The sequence below is a fragment of the Solanum pennellii genome, chromosome 11 (assembly GCF_001406875.1).
Source record: "Solanum pennellii chromosome 11, SPENNV200".
Lineage (NCBI taxonomy): Eukaryota > Viridiplantae > Streptophyta > Magnoliopsida > Solanales > Solanaceae > Solanum > Solanum pennellii.
Window position 1 is genome coordinate 11,157,925 of NC_028647.1, and position 5,909 is coordinate 11,163,833.

Below are 5,909 nucleotides of genomic sequence, written 5' to 3' on the forward strand. Positions count from 1 at the left end.
AAATGGCTTCGCTTCTGCTGGAATCAACTCTATCTTCTGCTTTGTATACTACATTTCTAATCTTCTTTTCTATAATCTTTGAAATTGAAACTCTATAAATTAATTAATATTAAAAGAATATATAAGATCAGTATGATTTAGATAACGATAGTAGTCAGGGGCGGACCAACATTATACTGTGGAGTTGCACGTGCATCCGGTAATTTTCAAAAAAATCATATGTATATATATTTATCTATTTTGAAAAACTAGCAAAAATTAAGATATAGTAAATAGTGCACCCATAAAAAACATAAAAGTACTCTTGAGCAATTAATAAAAGATAAAAATACCATCCTCTAGACCAGGATTCAAATACCACTTAAGCCTATTTTTATTTTAAATTTAGCTTGTGACTCCAAAACCTTCAAATCCTGGTTCGCCTCTCCGGTAGTAGTGAAGAGAGAGCAGCATAAGCCATCCATTTCAGTAACTTTGCTTTGTGCAAATGATTAACTTTTTTCTTATAACCTTTTGCCCACTGAAGTGAATAGGAGAAGAAATGTGTGCTTTAGAATGGTCCTGACCTTTCATCTTCAAGAAAAAGCAGGGACTGCCTTTCTCCAAAAAATAAAGGCTCTTTTTATTTTATTTTCAATTTTTAAAAATTTTTATTCAGTATTATCGAGTATATAACAAATACAGAGACATAGTATTAGTAGTATCAAAGTTATTAATACATGTATAAGCTATTGCCTCGAATATATTAATCTAAAAAACGAATGAGCAATAATAAAAGCATAACCAACCTTATTCACTAAATTTTTATTGGCATAATACATAAATATGTCTTTTAATTTGGTATTATTTTACATTTATACCCTTCAACTTTGAGTGTGTACAAATAGACACTTAAACTTCTATAAAGTTGAATAAGTAGACACATGAATCCTATGTGACATAATACACAAAACACCACGTATGATACAAATTGTCATATAGGATGTCACGTAAAACGCGTATGTCTTTTTATTCAATTTTATACAATTTTGAGTGTGTCTATTTGTGTATCCTCAAAGTTGAACGACATAAATATAAAATGAGGTAAAGTTAAACATTATATTTATGTATTGTGCCATTTTTATACCGTACCTTGCCAAACGAGTGCGACTCTTCATTTTCATAACCCCAAATAGTTAATTAGTATACATGCCCTTCTTTATATTATTTTCGTCATATTTATAGATACCATTAAAAAGATAGCGTGAAGTGTGTTTAATTTGTTCAAACGAGTTGTAGTATGAGTTTGGGATCTTTTATTTGCTGTCTGAATGCTAACTGCACAAAAATCGTTAGAAGAACTCTTAAGAATTGTGCCTTGCCATTCAATTCTTGACATGTGACAGAGATTACTCTATCACTCTATAATGAAGGATCAAATAAGTGACTTTACATATTTTCAAGCAAATATATATATATTTGTTACAATATGGTAACAACTAATTGAAACACTTAAAAACAAATCACTGCCATTTACATGGAGGGATATTTTCCAAACCTCATTAAAACATGCGTTAAGAGCATCAAAGCTCTACAAGATACCTCAATCATACGTCCAACAAATGGTACCTTCACTATCTCCCTATTACGTAAAAATTTCTTATCCCAGCTGGAAAAATTGTTCGCAAAACATTAAAAAAAAAACAGGAATTGATTAAATAACAAAATATGAATATATTTGACAAGACGAGTGAGGCTTGCTCAGTTGGTGAAACAGCTCCACCTCTAACTAATTATATTGGTGTCATGTTGTAAGCAAGAACACAGAGATAGCTAAAAGTGGCATTAACCAACCCTCTATATGTAGAGCCCTAGATCTTCCCGGCGAATATAAAATGACGATTTTATCTGCTTTACCCTGCAATCAACAGTAAAATTCATAATCAGCCTTACTAATACAAAGGAAGTTATGAATCGAAGTAGAATTGAAAGGAACAGGCTAAGTACTAGACGCGTTTAAGGCAGAAAACAGAAAACAAGCACTACTCTGAATTTGACCCTCTCAATTCAATCAACCAACAACACACAACTGGGGTCTCGGGAGAGTAGTGTGTACGTCGACCTTTACACCAACCTTGTGAGGTAAAAATGTTGTTTCTGATAAACCATCGGCTCAAGTAACCTTTATAAAGCAGTTTGGGAAAAATAAAACAACGGGAGTGAAAAAACCTAGATAAATAAAGAAAGCATGACAAAGTCGTTTACGACTGAAATTGATTTGTTTTTTGCTCCTCATTACTAATATAACAAGAATGTTTTGAGAACTAAACAAGGCTACTATTATAAGATAGATAAGTTAAGCATAATGGGATCTTCAAATGTTGCATTTGGAGCATAAATCTCAAAGCGTTAGGCTCACGATTGAAATACTCAAACTATGGATATTCAATGAAAATATTGAAATGACAAGTAACTGAAGATAAAAATAAGAATGAGATGAGAAGTTTAGACTCTAGATAAAGAGGAGACGATATACATTTTCTTCAATATGCATAAGCTCTTCTTTCCATGTAACGACCCGAAAATAAATAAATTAATTAATTAAATAATAGGTACTTAAGGTGATTTAATTATTAATTTAAAATCTGAAATTTTAAGGGCATAATGGTCCTTTCGCGTATTAATTAAAATAAACAAGATTTGTATTAATTTAATTTAAATTCTATTTGACTAAGTATTGAATTTAGTCTCCTAATCCTAATAGTTCTCTCTCTCTCTCTCACACTCCTTAACTCTCTCTCTCACGTTCTCCATCTTTCTCACGTTATTCTGCCAAATATCAACAGTTCTTCACGCTTGAAGAACTCACATGAAATTTTAAGAAAAACAAAGCAACCAAAAACATTAAGGCGAAGAGAAGTTATTCGTTGAGTTGTGTGGACGTTGAGGTAACTTGGACTGATTTTTGGAGAGTTTTGGGTAGCGAATTCTTCGTTTGAACATCAATAAAGGTATGGGTTTCTCTCATGGAATTCTTCCTCCAAGAGTACTTCTTTCGAACGTTTCTTAAACTCTTGAAACTAAGGTTGTTCCCCTTCGTATGTCCTTGTCCTTAGCTCCCTAATGAATTTGTAGGATGGGTATGTTGTGCTGCTAGATTTTTGCATGAATGATGTGTTTAAATTAAATACAAATGTGTTTATGTGCGGGAAATCACGATAATGATCATCAAAATATGACCGGAAAAATTGATGTATAGGTGTGTATAGGGCAGTGTTTTAGTCACTGTTTTGGGGTGTATAAGTTGTGTATTCATTGTGTATTTTATGTGTATAATGGGTGTACAATGTGATGTTCATTATGATGAAGTATTGTGAATTGAATAACCATCTTATAGCTATTTAAACTTATGAAAAAAATGCACCTAAAAATGGTTGGAGAAGGACAAAAATTTCCAGATTTTTGTACCCTTCAAAAGTGTCAAATTCTGAGTTTTTAAAATAAAATAAATTAAGTGAGGTCAATGGGAATCGAACCCAAGACCTCACTTGTGAAAGAAACTGGAAAAATTTTTTAAAAAAAAACGTAAGAGGCTAAGGGGAATCGAACCCCTTAGCTGCTGTCGCGAGACACCACACGCAAAAAAAATTAAAGGCTTGGGGGATTCGAAATCGGGTGCTGGAAGAGGAAGAAAAAAATAAGAGGTGCTGGGGGCGGGAATCGAACCCATGACCCCCAGTTCGCGAAAAAGGGAAGAAAAAGGGGGGTTGGGGGCGAGAATCGAACCCATGACCCCCAGTTCGCAAAATTTAAAAAAAAAAAGAAGATGCGAGGCGTGGGGATCGAACCCACGACCTCAGCGCTGAAGGGGGGGGGGAATATTAAGGATCTAAAGGTGAGGCTGTGGGGGTTCGAACCCACCACCTCACAGCCTCCTCTCTTCAGCGAAAATTAAAAGAAAATAAGGGGGCTGTGGGGGTTCGAACCCACAACCTCCCTATTGTAGCAAACTTAATTCTAAAAATCAAAGGGGTTGTTGGGGCTCGAACCCCCAACCTTTCGGTTAATTAATAGTAAAAATTAAAATAGAAAATTTATCCCTTCATGTGAATATTGTGATTTAAATTAGAATTCTAAATAAAATAGAATATTAATTCTTTCATGTAAATGTTGGAATTTAATTTAGAATTCTATTTAAAATAGAAAATTTATTTTTTTCATGTAAATGTTGAGATTTAAGTTAGAATTCTAATTAAAATAGAAAATTCATTATTTCATGAAGATGTTGAGATTTAAGTTAGAGTTTTAATTAAAATAGAAAATAAATTATTTCATGAAGATGTTGAGATTTAATTTAGAGTTCTAATGTTATGAATATTAGAAATAAAATCAATGAAAAATATAAATGATATCCAAGTGATATAAGAGTCGGGTTCCCGTACCCAAACCTCCGTAATGATATATAAGTCATACGTGAGTAAAATATTCAAGAATAATGTCATCTACTTAGATAAAAAATCAAGGTCTTGGCATATATACAAGATACATAAGTCGTGTAATGTATAATTTTAGGAAGGTAAGAATCACTTAACGAGCTATAAATGAAGCCCCATGGTTTGTATGTATAGACACATGAGTTTAACATACGTTCAAAAATAAGTGAACCTAAGATATACGTAATGAAATGAAGAAATGAAAATTCACGTAATAAGAGATGAGTAACTAGGAAAATAAAAGGTGCTAATAATGAAGAATGTGGTGACAATCATGATGTGAGGCTAATGTGTATGATGAGAGCAATCTCAAACGAGCCTAAGTAAATGTTAACAATACTTACTCACCAAGGAGAGTGTAAGATAATGAAAAGACCAGTCCCTATGAACACTCTAATGAAAATATTGAGTTTAAAACACTTAATACTAATGATGAGATGAGAAATCATCTATTGAGCTATGATGTCCTCATACTAGAAGCCAACTTCCATGATGTATGAGTTGAATGTAATGGAACTTTATATCGAGCACCAATAGGATAGCTATGAGCGGTAATGCCTTCTTTCGGGAAGGGCGGAGGTTCACGTAACTCTCATGAGATGAGACTGTCCGGCTTGCCGGGTATGGGTCTCCATACATCTCCTAGTCTTTGAACCTATATTTCCACTATAGGGATCTGGCGGGGTTAAATTCCCATATATGCTAGCATGTTATTGAATCGCTTTGGCCGGTGATTCCACCTCTTTTCGGTGTGGGGGAGACACTGGATTTCATGATGCTCACATGATCTATGTCGGTTAAAGTTAAAGTTCCCAATGAATGAATGAGGCCAGCCTCAAATTGAATCATATAAAGAAATGAATGATACCGAAGGTGTTAGGATAGGATAATCCAGAGGTGAGCTAGATTCAGGTAATGACATTAGGTTATTCCTGATCATTGCACAGCAAACCCGATGAAAGTCTTAAACTACATCCTAGGTATAGCTGGTGTTCACACTGGCCTATGAATGAACTGAAAAGAGGTACGTATGAATGAATGAAGCAGACTCTGTGTTTGTTAAAGAAGGCTCCCTAGTTGAGGTCCCATACGTTCCTCATTTTGTGAAGTCTTAAGGTCAATTCCATGGTAACAAGGTCTCATGGTATCTGAATGAATAATATGAAAGAAACTATGTGTTATATGTTATGTGCTATATGAAGATGTTATGTGTTGTGTGTAGTACGATAATGATAATGATGCATGTCACTCTCATGGCATAATTTTCCCAATCTCAATTTGGCAAGTCCACTGACTTGACTTCCAAAAATCATGTTGTTAGGAAAGAGCTATTCTTTCTCGTGCATGTCCCTGGTGTGTGCTTGCATATACCCATACTTAGTACAAGTGTGTACTAATTCCATACAAACATCTACTTTTAGGTGCAGGCACAGGTGG

At 34.1% G+C, this 5,909-nt stretch overlaps 2 pseudogenes across 1 annotated transcript in view; both read right to left on the reverse strand.

Annotated features, from left to right (window-relative positions):
- LOC107003654 overlaps nt 1-5,909 on the reverse strand; it is a 12,685-nt pseudogene that overhangs the window by 4,173 nt on the left and 2,603 nt on the right.
- LOC107003541 overlaps nt 1,483-5,909 on the reverse strand; it is a 9,857-nt pseudogene continuing 5,430 nt past the window's right edge. Inside the window, exon 3 of the transcript XR_001454682.2 lies at nt 1,483-1,897. The product of XR_001454682.2 is annotated as a putative late blight resistance protein homolog R1B-16 (transcript). The remainder of the gene's footprint in view (nt 1,898-5,909) is intronic.